General features: G+C 41.2%; 1 protein-coding gene across 1 annotated transcript in view; it reads right to left on the bottom strand.

The window, feature by feature from the left end:
• Nucleotides 1–18,831, bottom strand: part of LOC134212219 (diencephalon/mesencephalon homeobox protein 1) — a 119,227-nt gene that overhangs the window by 43,967 nt on the left and 56,429 nt on the right. The gene's annotated exons all lie outside the window — the stretch shown is intronic.

Genomic DNA, 18,831 nt, shown 5'->3' with positions numbered 1-18,831 from the left:
CTAAGCGAAACTTTGAGAAACTTTTTTTGTATGGAACTTTTTGTATGAAAAAAAAAAAATTCTTCGGGTCATTTTCGGATGTTTCACTACCTATTTTCTCATAACTAACCCGTTCTAACCCGTCCATGAAACAAGCTTTCAGAAACTTTTTAAAGAGTTGGAAAAGAGTTACTGTAGCCGAAGATATTGACAGTTGAATAATGCATTGATTTTTCAAGAACTAAAAAGTGTCTGGCTCTAATGCCTATATTTTGATAACCATATGGCTTAGAGTGCTGATATGCTGGGGTTTAATGTTCCATAGCATTAGCATTTGTAGGTCAACTTGAATTACGAATCAGAGAAAGTCGATTTTTTTTATTTTCGGCCTTGCACTATAGGCGCAAGGGAGTTAATTTTATTAAGGAAAATCATTGTTTTCAATAGTTTTTCAAGTGAAATCTTAGGATAAGTTGCAGTTAATAGTATATTTAAAGCACGACGCATCTTCCGAAATTATCGTAAAGTGCATAATTATGATAAATCTCATTAAAACCCCACTACCTCCACTATTGGTGCTACCTCCACTAAGGGTACTGTTACTGTACAGAATTAAAACAAAACCCTATTTTTACACTGAAATTACGTTTGCAAACGAAGAAAACCCTTAAAATATCGAGATTCAATCCATCCATTATCAAACATTTATTTAAGCCAGGAGTTCCTCCAGAAACTCTTCGAAAAAAAAATCTTGAATTAATCATCCTGGTGTTATTTCATAAATTTATCCAGAAATTCTTCGGAAAGATTTCTAGACATTTTAATGTAAATACTTACTTGATACTTGATGGACTACAGCTCTTCGGTGAACCTACGCCGAATGGAGTATCCTTCTCCACTGGACTCGATCCTGGGCCAATCGCTTCCAGTCGCCCTGAACATTGAGCGCCCTCAGGTCCTCTTCAACTGCAAAAAGCCATCGTGTACGCGGCCTTCCACGAAGCCTGCGGCCTCTTCCGGGTACTCTACTAAATATTATCTTCGCTTGACGTTCTTCCGGCATACGAACAACGTGACCAGCCCACCGTAGTCTGCCGTGTTTTATAAGCTTAATAATATCCAGCCCTTTATACACCTGGTACAATTCGTGATTCATGCGACGCCACCAGATACCGTTCTCCTGTTTACCGCCGAGTATTTTCCGCAACACCTTACGCTCAAACACTCCGAGAGTTCTCCGATCAGCCTCCTTTAAGGTCCATGTCTCATGGCCGTACAAAGCCACCGGAAGAATCAGAGTAGTATACAGCGCGAGTTTTGTTTTCGTTTGCAGACTACGGGACTTAAGCTGGTTACGAAGTCCGTAATAAGCCCTATTTGCATCTGCAATACGCCTTTTCACCTCGCGGGTAACATCATTATCACACGTCACTAATGTTCCAAGATACACAAATTCTTCCACCACTTCAAATTGTTCACCATCCAGCACCATTTCGCTACCACCACCACTAATGAACCCACGTTGATTGCCAGCGACCATGTACTTCGTTTTGCTGGCATTGATCGTGAGTCCAATCCTCGCTGTCTCCCTCTTAAAAGGCACAAAAGCCTCTTCCACGGAACGGCGATCAATTCCGATAATATCGATATCGTCCGCAAATCCCAGGAGCATATGTGATTTTGTGATAATGGTACCGCTTTTTTGCACACTAGCTCTCCTAATCGCTCCCTCGAGCGCTATATTGAACAGTAGATTCGAGAGTGCATCACTCTGCTTTAATCCATCTAAGGTAACAAATGACGTCGATATTTCATCCGCAACCCTTACACTTGATTTCGATCCGTCCAACGTTATACGAATCAGCCGTATCAGTTTCGCCGGAAAACCATGTTCAAGCATAATTTGCCATAATTTATTCCGTTTCACTGAATCGTACGCCGTCTTGAAATCAATAAACAGATGATGTGGCTGCAAGTTGTACTCCCGGAATTTATCAAGGATTTGTCTCAGGGTAAACATTTGATCCGTCGTTGATCGGCCCTCACGAAAACCTGCTTGGTATTCGCCGACGAAGGACTCTTCAAGCGGTCTAAATCTGTTGAACAGAATACGGGACATACTTTTGTACGCCGAATTAAGGAGGGTTATTCCTCGATAATTGGCGCACTCCAGTCTGTGCCCTTTCTTAAATAGAGGGCAAATAAGGCCGTCCAACCAGCTAGCAGGCATTTCATCGTCTTCCCATATTTTCGACAGAATATGGTGCAGAACTTCATAAAGCTGCTCACTGCCGTGTTTGAGAAGTTCAGCCGGGAGCTGGTCCTTCCCCGCAGCCTTATTGTTTTTCAGCTCTTTAACAGCTTTTTTAACCTCATCTAGTGTAGGTTTGTCCATCGTCGCTAATTTTTAGTCTGTTCACCGATGCACCGTCACTTCCTCCATTCAACAAAGTCTCGAAGTGTTGCTTCCACCTGGCAGCCACTTCAGTTGTATCTGTCAGCAAATTCCCTTGTTGGTCGTTGCACATGACGGGAGATGGCGCTGACTTTCTCCGCACGCCATTGACAGACTCATAAAACCTCCGCATATCGTTCTGCTCCATTTTTTCCTGCGCCTCACTAATAACTTGTTCTTCGTACTCTTTTGTCTTCCTGCGGTGGGTTCGTTTTTCGGCTGCTCTTGCTTCCTTGTAGCGATCTCTATTCGATCGGATACCCGACACCAACATCCGGCTTCTGGCAACGTTCTTCTCGTCTGTCACTCTCTGACACACGACATTGAACCAACCCGTCCTGGGTCGCCTCTGTGCAGTGCCTACCACTTCTCGTGCTGTTGTGCTCACCGCTCCATGGATCGTTGATGCTGTCGCTAACGTTGATTGCACTTATCCGTTCGTCGAGCTTCTGGCGGTACTCAGCCGATACTCCTTTCGCCGACAATCGCTGGATATTGTAATGCATCGTTCGCTGTGATCTTTCGTTCGATACAGTTGACAACCGTGATCGAATTTTACTGACAACGAGGTAGTGATCAGAGTCAATGTTCGGACCTCTGAATGTCCGCACATCGATAACATCCGAGAAATGGCGCCCATCCACCAGAACATGGTCTATCTGGTTGCAAGTTTCACCATTTGGGTGTCTCCAGGTTTGCTTCCGGATATTATATTCTTTCGTGCAAAATAGGTGCTACTGATGGCCATCCCTCTGGCAGCAGCAAAATTTACTAGCCGTAGGCCGTTGTCATTTGTAGCGGAGTGAAGGCTCTCCCTACCGATTATGGGACGAAAAAAGTCCTCTCTACCGACCTGAGCGTTGGAGTCTCCGATAACAATTTTCACGTAATGCTTTGGGCACTCTCAATAGACTTTATCAAGACCAGGCTTGTAAAATGTCATCTGCATGTCATTTAATTAATTTGTTCATAACTTTTATCAGAAGCCAAATGTACTTCATAATTTTAGATGTACTCATAACGCTTGAGTAGGGCTATATTTTTGTCTAAGGGTACATTGCTCTAAATATAACATCTGAGGCTGGAGAGTGAAATCTCTCCAAAATGTCACGTGTCATTTGAATGACATTTTGCTTCCCACGCCCCAGATTACATATTTACAGCAATGTCTTGTTAGACAAAGTTGTAGGCACATTTCAGCGCTATAAGTTCGCCATACCTCATGAGTTGATAGCTAACTTCTGGGAAAAGTTCTATGTAAATTATACAAACGAATGCAAATGACATTTTACAACACTGATCAAGACATTCATAAAACGTGTCCTTCACGTCGTCGGATTTATCGTTTGTCAGCGCGTAACCGTTGATAAGGCTGTAATTGAAGAATTTGCCCCGTATCCTCAACACACAGATTCGTTCGCTAATGGGTTTCCACCGCATCACTCGCTTCATCTGCTTGCCCATCACTACGAAACCCACTCCATGCTCTGCTTTTTCACCGCCGCTGTGATAGATGTTATACTTGAATGCAGTGTTGGTCGTGGGGTCCACGGCTCGGAATTCACGTTCTCCGGATCTGGGCCATCGGACTTCTTGAATAGCGGCCACGTTCACTCCAACCTTCTGCAGTTCGCGAGCCAGAAGGCTCACTCGTCCAGGTTCATTTAGGATCCTGACATTCCAGGTACCGAGTTTCCAATCATAGTTCTTATTTCGTTGCCGGGTCGGTTGCCAAAAATAACGTTTTCTTTTTCTATTATCTCCATTTTTCGTGGTATTTGAGAGGCTTCAGTAAGCTACCTTACCGGGGTCGCATTACCAACATCGCGATGATGGGGCTGCCACCTTAGGTATAGCTGACGAGATACAGCATTTCGTTAATCAGCCGCTGGGTACCAGGCAGACGCTGTTTGAGCCGCACCTCCTGGTGAACAGACGCTCGAGGCGTACCTTCTCACTCTAGCTGAAGTCAGAAGGACAACAGTGCCCAGGTTGCACTACCAGCTAAGTACACAACCCTTAGCTGGCGGTCTTTTGTCATCGGACGACCCGTGGAAGCGTGAGATAGGGACTTGTGAGGACCAGAGCTCTGTTGGGCGCTCCTTCCTTGATGTCAACCCACCATTTTGCAGCCCGAGGGAAATGAAAGAAGGAAGAATAAAAAAAGTAGAAGGAAAAATGAAGAATAAAGGAAGTAGAAAAAAGAAAGAATATGGAAAAAAAGGAAGGAAAGAGAATAAAGATGGAAGAATGAAGAAAGAATAAGGGCGAGAAAAAAAGGAATAAGGAAAAAAAGGAGGAAGAAAGAAGAGGAATACGGTAGAAGGGAGAAAGAAGGAGGTAGAAGGTAGAAGGAAGAAATAAGAAGTAATAAGGAACAATGATTAAGGGGCCCTCCTTAGCCGTGCGGTACGATGTACGGTTATAAAGCAAGACCATGCTGAGGGTGGCTGGGTACGATTTCCGGTGCCGGTCTAGACAATTTTCGGATTGGAAATTGTCTCGACTTCCCTGGGCCTACAAGTACCATCGTGTTAGCCTCATGATATACGAATGCAGAAATGGTAACTTGGCTTAGAAACCTCGCAGTTAATAACTGTGGAAGTGCTTAATGAACACTAAGCTGCGAGGGGGCAATGTCCCAGTGTGGGGATGTAATGCCAATCAAGAAGAAAGAAGAATGAAGAATGAAGAAGGAAGAGAGAACAAGTTAAAAGTAAGAAGGAAGAAGGAAAAATGTAGAAGGGAAAAAGTAAGTAGGAAGAACGTTGGTTAATGATAGGCTGCTGAACCTATACTTGGCGCTGTAGGCATAAAACACGCTAATAAATTTTCACTCAATATGGACATGAAAAAAGTTTTTATTAGAGATACTTTTTTCCTTAAATATGTCACAGGAACATTATTCCCAGAAAAGTCTGATAATTGAAATACCTATCCGCAGAAAAAAAATCATCGATTTCTGAGATGAGTTTTTTTTGTTATATAACTTATATTGATTTTAATTTCTAAAACTATTTTTTTTTCAGTATGGAAATCGGTTCTTCATTTTTTGGATATTTTTTTAAAAAAACTTCTGGAAATTTCACGCCAGTCCGCCATACAACACTTTTTGTAGTTCTTTTTGTTTTAGAGTTAAATCGATTTTGGAAAAATCATTTAAAAAAAAAATAGGCCCTCATCTGTAACACTTGAAGCGTGTTCCAACTGTTTGAACTTAATTTTGGTGAGAGTTTTGCCAATGAAATGTTTCATGTAAATATAAATGTTACGCAAAAACTTTATTTGAATTATATAACTTAATTAAATTTTTGCTAAAAACATCCTTAACCCTAATTCAAGTTTTGAAGGAAGTACTAGATTCTCTGCCGCCAATAGGGCATTTCGAACACCATTACGAAGGCAATTGACTCCACTGCTCGACATTACCAGCACATCTAACCAACGGAAAGGCGCGAAGGTATGTGTAAGCCACAGAATCACGTGCCACACCATGGGATGTAATGGGTGGAATGGGATAGGAAAAAATGTTAACCTGCGATAAATCGAAAACTGTTACCTATATAAGGATCCAATCCCTCAAAATCGGGTCTCTTTTGGATTCTTGGAATCGACAGCACAAATCTTATAATTTAAAGTGGTTGAGTTCTTTGCTAGTGAATTGAACCTGTGAAATAGAATACCATCGGTGAAATTATCACCTGTTTTATAAAATCTTTTTGTAGTTCCAACTCCCAATCTAACTCGCGAGGACGCTAAGAGTGTAATAAGTGCTTTTAGTGGCCACTTAGTGGCATACTGGTTCTCCTTATCGCCAACGTGAGACCAGAAAGTGTTTGAAAGGTCGCCTCCCGGTTAGAAGCTTAAATCGACACGAATTAGAATCCGTTATAGAACCGGCTAGGCAAGGTGTCGTGATCCGCGAGCTAGATTCAATTCCTTTCAATAAAGACTACAGTGACTAGTGCTGCCGAAAGTGATTTCGCTCATAGTGGAGTCGCAAAGGTCGTCCGTTACCATACGATCAGGTCGTACGTCACCAAACGACCAGAAAACCACGTTCCGTGATCGGAAAGATTGCAGCCCTGACGAGGGTGAAGCGCTCGAGTAATTCTACGGAAAGCAGCCAGCAGAACGAGTTCCGTGCCACGCGAGGACCAGGACAGCAAGAAATCCGGAATCGGTTAAGCAGTGAGTGAGCCTACAGTTTTTTTCTTAAATAAATAGTGAAATTGATCAAAAATAAGCAAATGCTTACTAAATATATTTTATTTTTTTTTGCAACAAAATCAATTTTTTTTATAGTTTATTGCGTGCGCTGAAAGAAAGTTTTTCCAGGTTGAGAACAGAAAGTGAAACAGGTGAGTTTTCCCCAGCACGTTGTGCCGACCCTGAGAGGTTAAAAGAGGTGAGCTGGCTCGGGACGTGAGGACGTCCATGCCACTAGGACTAGAAAGCCATTCTCACTGTACATGCTCTTTAATTCAAGATCAATAACGATGCTGGCTACGTCCTCACAGTCAATTAGGATAAGGAGAGGAAAATTAGTTCGACACTCATTGCTACAAGAGCGCACTGGAAAGGAATAGTATGTTAGTTGGGAAGGAAATCTATTGTAAATCGCATTGGTAAGTGACTAATTATTTCTTTTCAACGACGCCATATTCATGATGATACAAAGAATAAATTAGCACTTCGAAAAACAAAAATTGCAATTATAAAAAAAAATTCCATAAAGTAATCAAAATATTCCACGGAAAAAAATACAATGTCCTTAACATTCAATTTAGCAGAACTAAATCAGGGCAGAATTATGGGAAAAGCGAGACCAGTCCTTATTATGCCTTTTAAGAATTCAATCCGAAGCGATTAATCATCATGGTTTTGGAAAATTTCATATGGAATCGTTAGACCATCACAAATCACGTAAAACCGTACCAAAGCAACGTCCAACGATGTACCAAGATTATTTAAATACGGCCTGGTACTCGGTAGAAAAAGGTGCTGCCGTCGGCTTTAGGCCAGCAATTTGGGGCTTAGTCGCGTCTCCTTCTAGGACAGAACAAGGATTCTCAGTTTCTAAAAAGTTTCAGTTTCTAAACAAGCTGGATAAAGGTTGGTGCCTTGACTCAATGCGAGAAGGGCAGTATCACTACTCGGATTTCCTTTAGAAGTTCTTAAATTTTTATTGATGAGTTCGATCAAAGCTAAATGCCTTTTTCCGGGTATTAAACCACCCGACTTGGACATTAATTTACAATGTTCTGAAAATTCAGATGTGTATATGTACAATACATTGTGTGGAAAAAGAGAAACAAAAACACTGCTGTCGGGAGACCTTACGGGTCACCTCAGCATATTAAATGAATTTGCCATAAATCCCGCAATAGGAATTTGTAGTGACTGGATGGAAACGGTAGTCAATTATGACTTACCTTACGATGTGTTCGTTCCTTCCCGCCAGGAGTGGGAAGGAGGTGGACCCAGCGTTCCAACAGGCTCTATAAATTTCTTCACAGATGGTTCGAAAATGAATAATCTGACAGGAACCGGAATCTATGGCCCTACAACAAAAATTCTGTCCACTTAGGACAGTGGCCCTGATATTTCAAGCGGAAATATATGCAATATTAGAATGCGTGTTATTATGCCTGAGGAGAAAGTATAGATTTGCAAAAATATGTATTTTCTCTGACAGCCAAGCGGAACTTAAGTCGCTTAATAACTACACTTGTAACTCAAAGCTAGTGTGGGAATGCATTCTGGCTTTGAAAAACTTATCCATACGCAATCGAGTCTACCTATATTGGATCCCAGGACATACGGGTCTAGAGGGAAATGAGATTGCTGATGAGCTAGCCAGGAATGGATCTAATGAAAGGTTCATTGGCCCTGAGCCCTTCTGCGGGATCTCAGACTGCTATGTAAAAATGGAACTGAACAAATATATGGTCAGTCAAATCACATCAAACTGGAATGCACTTCCCCATACGAGCCAATCCAAAAGGCTCGTATCGATTAACCCCAAGAAAACCCAACAACTATTAGGTCTCAACAAAAGGGATCTCAACATCTACACCGGTCTAATAACTGGACACTGCCCCTGCAGATACCATCTACAAAAGATCGGAGCAATCCAAACCTCAAATTGCCGCTTATGTGACGAGGAGAGAGAAACATCAGAACACATCCTCTGCTATTGCAGTGCACTCACCCAACGTAGGTTCAAAGTTCTCAGCTAGCCCTAATGCTGACTTATGGATCTGTAACTCAGGATCTCTATTCATCAATAATAGATGGTCTTGAGTTCAGTCGATACCAAGGTATCTCAGTGACAAACATGTTACTGAGATAACTTGCGTATTTCACAGCAAAAGGGTATATCACAATAGTCCTAAAATCTGGACGCAGTGATCTTCACCCGACAAACGAGAAAAAAAAGAACATTGTGTGGAAGATTTTGTTTTGAAAAATGTATTGGAGGTAACCACTTTCCCTTCGATGGGACTCAAACCCACGACCCTCAGGGTATAATACATTTTTTAAATCATAATCTTCCACAGAATTCCAATATTATAATCTGAGTATTAGAACATTGTAAATTAGATTGATTAGTCAATTTGAAATCAATTTTGGCATTGTACGGAGTTACATTTTCAATAGTATTTATCTGTGACAACCACAGACCACAACATGAACATTGAATATTTGATGACAGCAAATGTTATAAGCTTAGCTAAGTTATAAGCTTGAATTAGCTGAATTACGTCGAACTAGATTCTTGGAATACTTAATGATATGGAAATTCCAAAGTAATTCTAAGCCTTCTGGTATATGAGAAGAGCAAACACATACAGATTGAATGTGTTGAAATATGTTTGGTAATTATTCACGAAGTCCATAACATATTGCGCACGTGTTCTAGGCTGAAACAGTCTTTTGTCGGCTATTATGCACAAAGGTGTATCTTGATGTAACGATGTGTATTCGAGATTGGATATTTTGTTTCATTTTATCACGCCAAAAAGCTTTTTTTTCTGCTCATTTAAACTTTGTCATCATCGTAGTCTTTAGCCGCTACGTACGTGCTTAGTTCATGGATGATGCATCTCAGTTAGTGAAAAATGATACTGTTTTGTGAGGCTTTTCTCGGATGTTTAGACGGAATATAAGACAGAATTATAAGATTTTTTAATATGCATGACATTATTTCAATCATATCTATTCTGTATTCTGATCAGCAAATCTATTTTCGATAATTTTCTCTCATATCATCATCCCAAACACCTCATCACGATTAGCAATATTCAATTATCAGGTATGATTACTTTGTAGGACTTCTGTCAGAATCAAGTTTTCGGTTGAGCTTGGCATATAATCACCAGATGAGAGATGTAGTCGAGCTGTGGCCAATTGGCCTAACGAGAAGCAATCTCCCCTAACACCCTTTAACCCCTTTATCTATAACCTAGGATGCGATTCCCTCCCCGTACACACAGAGTTTTCGAATTAGGTCCATGCGCTCGCTTCACTATCACGTATGCATTCTAAATGTAATTTCCGTCTGAAACTTTCGGTGGTGGTCACAACTCACCTCTCTCTATCCGATGTTAGCTCAACAGCAAAAACAGCATCTACCGAAAATTAACACCAAACACAAGGCACAAACCACTTAGCAAATTAGTGACTAATTCATAAGTTGAACGTTGCACTAATGTAGTTAGAAAACAGATTATCTTGGGCGGACTTGCTTTCTCGGAAGCCCCCGGTGCTGTAGGTATCCCGAATGCGAAGGACGAAGGATCAAATATCTAGTTTCATCTAACTGCTGCTGGAGACGGCTGCGCGGAGATGTAGTTGATGACCGGTTGGTGAAAAGTTTGGTAAAATCTATCCGATTGCAGCCCAGCTGGGGTATAATCCGATTGGCTGAGTCAGAGCATAAAGCAAGTTGAGATTTATAAATTTAGGATATGGTTTGCTTAGAGTGCGATAAGGGTTAGACGAGATCAGTCTCGTTTGAAAAACTCTGATTTGCTAAAACCTTCAGGTTTATAAAATCTATGTTATTCAACAGATGATATTTGCAGGCAGATAAAACGGAATCCATTATTCCAGTAAGTTTCGTCATGTTATCCATACCAAAATTCAAGATCAAAATAAATTACCTCCGATTGGAAACAGTTTATAACAATTGCAGAACAAAAATTGAGCTCTACATCCTTAGATTGAACATTGAATAACTGTCGGATTCATAAAAAACTGATAACATCCACCTGCATTTCCAATTGTTCAGTTTCGAACAGAAACAAGAGACGTCGACCTCATCAGTTCTACCCATGTGGAAATTCGAGATCTACCAATTCTCGTCAGAATCAATTTCGGCCCCTTTTCGAAAAGCACAGAGGGGCAATAATGTGCCAAGGAATTATCATCGTTTACGAGCCCATTAGGTGCTGGCTTCATCACTCGTCGGCTTTCGTCTATCCGAATTATGTTCTCCAGCGGAATGGATTTTCTCATCCACCCACACTTTAGAGCATCGGGCTGCATCTTTCTTCTGCTGGCAGTTTTCGGCAAGGAAAATCCAATAGCACCTCATCAGCAGAGGTGCAGCAGATAAAAGCTGGTAATCAAATTACTGCTAACCGAACTTCTCTCGAATCTCCTCCAACGGAAAGTAGGCAGTCGTGGCACATGGAAAATCCGACAACTTTTGCCGTGGTGGCCCAAGACCCAAGAGACTACTACGGCGAAGGCCATAGTAAAAAGGGATCTGCCGGTGAAGTTCGCTCGGCTCGTTCCCACCGCAAGTGAAATTCATGTTCATCGAATTATTCGTTTAGCTCGGATCAATGAAGTAACCCTGTCAGCAACATAACGTTAGTTCGATACGATGCTTTGGTTCGATACGGGCTTCGGTGTGAGTAAAAGTGTGTTGACCGGCCTGAGCCGGAGTGAATGAAATGCGAGGATGTGCGTTGTGTATCTCTGTACATTTCCAGTTCAATTAGAGACAGAAATGGCGGAATCTAATTACGCGATGATGCGTGCACTTTGTACGGTTCTTGACGTCGGATTTCAAATAGATACGAGGTTGGGAACGATGGGTTTTCTATGACGTGGTGGAAAAGTGCTTCATGTTACTAAGTAAAATCAATACAAAATTCTATGCTTTCCCCTTGAAAAGTTCAAGCCACACCGAAGATTTCAAAAGTAGATTTGTAAATAATTCTGATCGGTGTCGAGAACTAGAACAGATGAAGGACAATATTCAATAAAGTGTTGCTATATTTTGAGATTTGTGGCAAGAGATTTCAATAACTTAAGGTTCTAAAGAAGTACCGTGCTAATTCAAACCTCGAAGGTTTAAACACTTTCTGATTTAAAATCAGTCTGTTCACACAGATTTAAAGTCACACCATTCAAGTCACCATTGGCATTCATTTTTTAAATACGTGTTTAATTTTTATTTATTATCAGACTAAGGCCGAAATTTCCTGTGCTGCACATAAAAGTCTTCTCCATTCAGCTCGGTCCATGGCTGCACTTCGCCAACCACGCAGTCTGCGGAGGGTCCGCAAATCGTCCAGTACCTGATCGATCCACCTTTCCCGCTGTGCACCTCGCCTCTTGTTCCCGTCGGATCGTTGTCGAGAACCATTTTCACCGGATTACTGTCCGACATTTTGGCTACGTGCCCGGCCCACCGCAGTCTTCCGATTTTCGTGGTGTGAACGATGGATGGTTCTCCCAACAGCTGATGCAACTCGTGGTTCATTCGCCTCCTCCACGTACCGTCCGTCATCTGCACCCCCATAGATGGTACGCAACACTTTCCTTTCAAAAACTCCCAGTGCGCGTTGGTCCTCCACGAGCATCGTCCAGGACTCGTGTCCGTAGAGAACTACTGGTCTTATAAGCGTTTTGTAGATAGTCAGTTTGGTACGGCGGCGAACTCTATTTGATCGTCTTACGGAGTCCAAAGTAGGTACGATTTCCAGCCACTATGCGCCTCCGAATTTCTCTGCTGGTATCGTTAACGGCGGTCACCAGTGAGCCCAAGTACACGAATTCTTCAACCACCTCGATTTCGTCACCACCGATAGAAACTCGTGGTGGGTGGCTTACATTGACCTCTTTTGAGCCTCTTCCTATCATGTACTTCGTCTTCGACGTGTTGATGACTAGTCCAATCCGTTTAGCTTCGCTTTTCAGTCTGATGTAGGCTTCCTCCATCCTCTCAAAGTTACGTGCCATGATATCAATGTCGTCGGCGAAACCAAATAACTGGACGGACTTCGTGAAAATCGTACCACTCGTGTCAATCCCTGCCCTTCGTATTACTCCCTCCAAAGCGATGTTGAATAGCAGACACGAAAGACCTTGAATCACCTTGCCGTATCCCCCGAAGGGACTCGAGAATGCCCCTGAAACTCGAACTACGCACATCACCCGATCCATCGTCGCCTTGATCACCCGTATCAGTTTATCCGGAAATCCGTTTTCGTGCATTAGCTGGTCCCGATCGATTGTATCATATGCGGCTTTGAAGTCGATAAATAGATGATGTGTGGGCACGTTGTATTCGCGGCATTTCTGCAATACCTGACGTATGGCGAACACCTGGTCTGTGGTAGAGCGTTCACCCATAAATCCCGCCTGGTACTGCCCCACGAACTCTTTTGCAATTGGTGTTAGTCGGCGGCATAAAATTTGGGAGAGTACCTTGTAGGTGGCGTTCAGCAATGTGATTGCGCGATAGTTGCTACAATCCAGCTTATCGCCCTTTTTGTAGATGGCACACACCACATCTTCCATCCACTCCTGCGGCAGAACCTCATCCTCCCAAACCTTGGTAATCACCCAGTGCAGCGCTCTAGCCAGTGCCTCACCACCGTGTTTAAACAGCTCTCCTGGTAGTTGGTCAACTCCAGGGGCTTTGTTGTTTTTCAGTCGGCCGATCTCCTCCTGGATTTCCTGGAGATTCGGAGCTGGAAGTCGCATGTCCTGCGCGCGTGCTCCTAGGTTCATTACCGTACCGCCACCGTTGTCTGCCATATCGCCATTCAGGTGCTCTTCGTAGTGCTGCCGCCACCTTTGGATCACCTCACGCTCGCTCGTAAGAAGGTTCCCGTTTATGTCCTTACACATATCAGGCTGTGGCACGTGACCCTTACGTGAACGGTTTAACTTCCCATAGAACTCTCCTGTGTTATTAGCGCGGTACAGTTCCTCCGTCTCTTTATGGTCTCGATCTTCCTGCTGGCGCTTTTTCCTCCGGAAAATCGAGTTTTGTCTGTTCCGCACCCGTTTGTATCGTGCCTCGTTCGCCCTCGTGCCGCATTGCAGCAATCTCGCCCGTGCTGCATTCTTCTCCTCAACTAACTGCTCACATTCGCCGTCATACCAGTCGTTTCTCTGATCCGGAGCCACCGTGCCTAGTGCAGCGGTTGCGGTGCTTCCAATGGCGGATCGAATATCTCTCCAGCCATCTTCAAGAGATGCTGCGCCTAGCTGCTCTTCCGTTGGGAGTGCCACTTCCAGCTGCTGCGCGTAGTCTTGGGCTAGTCTACCGTCTTGTAGCCGCCCAATTTTAGCCGCGGCGGACGCCTCCGACGCGTGTTGATCACAGTCGAGAGTCTTGAGCGCAGACATACTGCAACGAGGTAGTGGTCGGATTCAATATTCGCACTGCGGTAAGTGCGTACGTTCGTGATGTCAGAGAAGAATTTATCGTCGATTAGAACGTGGTCGATTTGGTTTTCCGTTACTTTGTTAGGTGATTTCCATGTGGCCTTGTGGATATTCTTGCGGGGGAAGAAATTGCTTCGGACTACCATTCCGCGGGAGGCTGCAAAGTTTGTGCATCGTTGGCCATTGTCGTTCGACACGGTATGCAGACTATCCGGTACGATGACCGGTCTATACATTTCCTTCCTTCCTACCTGAGCGTTCATGTCACCGATGACGATTTTGACGTCCCGCAGTGGGAACTGTACCGCGCTAATAACAATAATGGAAATCATCCATCGTATGTCTGCTCCAGCTGTGCATAGAACGCTTCTTTCTCGTCGTCGGATCTCCCTTCGTGTGGGCTGTGCACGTTGATGATGCTATAGTTGAAGAAACGGCCTTTTATTCTCAGCTTGCACATCCTTGCGTTGATTGGCTGCCACCCAATCATGCGTTGGCGCATCTTTCCCAGCACTATTAAGCCGGTTCCCAGCTCGTTGGTGGTGCCACAGCTTTGGTAGAAGGCAGAGGCGTCGCGTGATCAATTCTTCAACCTGTGCACTATTTTAATATTTTGAGAAAAACACATAAAAGGTACCTGAAATGATAAACGAGTTATTTACCAGTGCATTTCTCATTAAGTTTAGCTAATTTTGATGCATCTAACTGGTTCTTAGCTACTTCTTATTTTCTGAATTCACTCAAACTAAACTAAGCTTAAAAGTGATAGTTCGTAAAATTAAAAATTACTATCACCAGAATCGTTTTCAATGTGACAAATAAGACATACATCTATTCGGAAATTATTGAGCTGGCACTTTCAAATCTAATTTGAGTTATTTCGTAAAATAAGACGAAGTTTTAAATAGAGAAAAAGAAAAATCATGCGAAGTTACTAATAATAACTTGAATTAGCATGTCACATCAGAAAAATAAAGTCTATACAATAAACAATGAAGTTCATAGCCTTAACTCTTCTCAATTAATAATTATTCTATTTACAATTTATTTCTTTGATCAATATTCTGGACTGGGTAGATGTCGAAAAAATTTCCGTCCATCAGCATGGACATTTCCTCATAAAATTTTTCTTAAATTTGTGTGGACATTTGACGAACCCCCCTCCCTAACTAAATATATTGGATTTCTCGAAAAAAACTTAAACTTAAACTAAAACTAAAACTTACTTAAAGGTGACAAAAATATGGGTTCTTTGGGAAAGTTTACATTAAATAAAACGTAGAATCGATTGAGCGTATAAAAATTTTTGACGGGAAAGGTCAATTGGGGCATTTTGACAAGCGCCAATGTTGTTTACTTTTCGCATTGAACAAAAGAAAATTTTATGCGCCAAGAAATATCGATCCCGCCAAACACGGAAACAAAACATCTACGCGGTTTCGACATCACTTTTTGACGTTTAGCTGCGTCCCAACTAAACAAAACCTAATTAGCGAACGTTCACTGTACTAAGTATACTTGAAGGCTATATGTTCGCTTCAAAAACCAACTTTCTATGAGAGGTTCGGAGACCCATAGTGTTACCAGTTGCATTTGGCAGGGAATCCTATTCCATTATTTCATATTTTGAATATTGGTCAGATCGATCTATAGGCTCAAAAGTTATGGCCAAAATACCATTTTATATGTGCACGAGAAAGGCACCATCATACCGTTAGGTGGGTTTGCCAGGTTTTTGTTTATATGGATCGTAAGTGAATAACAAACACCCCCTTTCAAAAAATGACCTTTCGTAATTATTGTTAGTTCCCTAAAGGCAACACTATTATACTTGACACAACTATTATACTTGACTCGACCAGCAGAAGCATAAGTAGGGTAATAGTTCCGAGTCATATGTGTTCCTATAGTTTATTTCATTTATTTATTAGTTCAACGGACATCTTATAGTCTAATTGAATGTACTTAAATTTATAAAGCATTTCATATTATAATACAATTTGTAACATTGGACATAACATAAAATCACAATCAACATATTTCTTAATGGTATTTAACACACAACAATAACAAAAGAAAATAATACAAATTAAAACAGTAAAGCATGTCAACGTATAATATTTGATTACAAAACTAGCATATATCTGGTTTCCATGTGCACAGGTTTTGTCGGAACTCTCGAAATTTAACATTTTTAGACCATGTAGTCTACGTTAGAGCAGCAGATTTCCATTTTGTGTCCAGAACAATAGTTGCGATTGTGTTGCTTTTACCCAATCTACATAATAAACGCAGCAACCCGGGGAAGGGTCGTTTGGCCGAAACCCATCCGGCCGAGGGCCATTTGGGCGAATGCCACTAGGCCGAACAAACCGTTAGGCAGAAAGTCATTTGGCCGAACGGGTCATCCGGCCCAATAGATCATTTAGCCGAATGGGACATTTGGCCGCAAGGGACTTTTGGCCGAACATGTCATTTGAAAAGTGAAAAATGAGGAGTGAGAAGTGAGGCGTCTCACCACTCATTTTTCATTTCTCACTGCTCACTGTAAAAAGAACAAGTAACAAGTAGAGAACTAGCGTAGTGTGAAGAGCGTGGCATAGAAAATATTCCTCTTTGACTTCTTAGAGGATTTAGTTTGGAATACAGATGTTGAGGACACTTTCTTGTTGAAAATGAGTGTATGAAGAGTACCGATCTAAAAAATGCAAATTTATTTTAATGAACAGCCAATCATAGAGTGGTGGAAGGTAGAAACGCGTGCATATCGATTCAAGCCAAATACGAATCTCACACAACAGTTCAACGTTACTTTAAGTTTATTCAAACTTGTTACTGACGCCTGGGTAGTAGCAAAATCACATAACAAAAAATAGGGATAAATCAAACTCTTAAACAATCTCAATTTAGTTTCTTCTGGTAAAAAGTAAGCATTGTATCATAAAGTGCGCAACACCGAATAAATTTTACTACATTGTCTAGAAATAAAAGTGTCCCATTCCATGTTGCTCTGAATGGTAATACCTAGACTAGTCACTGTTTCTCAATATGCAATTTTAACGAGTTGCCGATATAGTGCTACTTTAATGCTTATAAGTTTTTAATTAGCCGTATATTGGCCCTATTAGCAGTTTGGCGTAATATAGTGCTAATGGTTACTTGGGAAGTTATGATTGATTAAAACTGAAGCATTTTCTCTAGCTAAATCTGACACATCTACATGTATTTGTCCACCATCTGCATATACATAAATGGTTCTAGCACCCATTAAGCCTGAGCGGAAGATCATTAATATAAATACAAAATAGAATTGGACATTGGCGTTACTACAGGCGGCTGAGGAGCTATAGCTCCACCTAGAACCAAACTAGCCCCACTAGAATTTTTGCTTTTATGCATAAATATTGCACATATTTAACTATTTGATCATGGACATAATTGCATATAATGAATTCTTTTCATCATCTCTCTCTTCGAAAGACTACAGCAAGTTGAATCTATTTCACAATTTTTAGACAACTAAGAATTTCAGATAATTTAGGACTTTGGACTACTTTGGTATTCAGAAATTCCTGCTGGAACAAGCATTTTTTTTAGTGAAGTTATCGGTCAAAATAATTTTTCTACGTTCAGATAAAGAAATTAGTTTTGTAGATAAACGTTTACGTTTTTATAACAATTATGAAAAACTGTATTGAAAAACGGATGATTTCGGCTCCATGACGATTTACAGTAAATTAGCCCGACAAAGGAACGAAAGATTGAAAAATCATTTATAGTCTACGGAATCAATATAATAATGTTTGTTAACAAAAAATGTACGCCTGAATCTTAAATTCTTATAGCTTGCGATAGGAATGCTAAACGCAAAGGATATTTTGCTTCCTTGATTCTCAGCTCCAGATAGCTTTGCTTAAGGAAGTTGGAGTATGAACGAGCAGCGATTATATGCTGATTCAATGCTGATTGGATAACTAATAGAAGTTACAGGACTAAAAGAACAAGTACAATTTCTGAGATTTTAATTGAATGAAGAAATTTTAAGTAAAATGCTGCACTTCCTGTGTAGCCTTAATATTAAATTGCGACAACATAAAAGTTTGAACAAATTGTTTATGTTTCAAAGGAACACATAATGCTTAGGTAAGCAAAGAATTTTCAGTAAATCCTGATTTTTTCAAAGGAATTTCTTAGCAAATGATCAATCCTTTAAGACTTTCAAATTTTTTGCCGGAGTTTTGTGACTATTTAAACAATAAATTTATAAACTAAACGTCTGATGTCTAGTTTTCTAAGATAATTCTAAAAGATGCAGGATTATCTAAGGAATCCTTCTAAAAATAAGATACAACCATACAAAGTATCTTATGCATTTATCAAATCCAGACATTTCGAATGCATTTCTGACTGGTAAAATGTTTAAAAGATTTTGTAATCCAGCCATTTTCCGCAAATTTTTAAAATTTTGACACTTTTTTCCCCTAACCTACATGGTTTCACGTCTAGTTTGATTAAGGCTATCTCGAACATGGTAAATATAAGTGAATACCTGAAAGTCGTTTTGCCCCGGGGGGGGCGTTTTGGGGCCTCTTCCCCTATCCGAATCATTTTTTTCCAACTTGTATACAAGTGCGATTTATGCAAACCCTGGTGAGAAGTGAGAATTGAGGCGTATTACTTCTCATCCCTTATTCCTCACT

Source organism: Armigeres subalbatus, chromosome 2 (genome assembly GCF_024139115.2).
Source record: "Armigeres subalbatus isolate Guangzhou_Male chromosome 2, GZ_Asu_2, whole genome shotgun sequence".
NCBI classification, from domain to species: domain Eukaryota; kingdom Metazoa; phylum Arthropoda; class Insecta; order Diptera; family Culicidae; genus Armigeres; species Armigeres subalbatus.
This window is presented reverse-complemented; position numbering and strand designations above follow the sequence as displayed.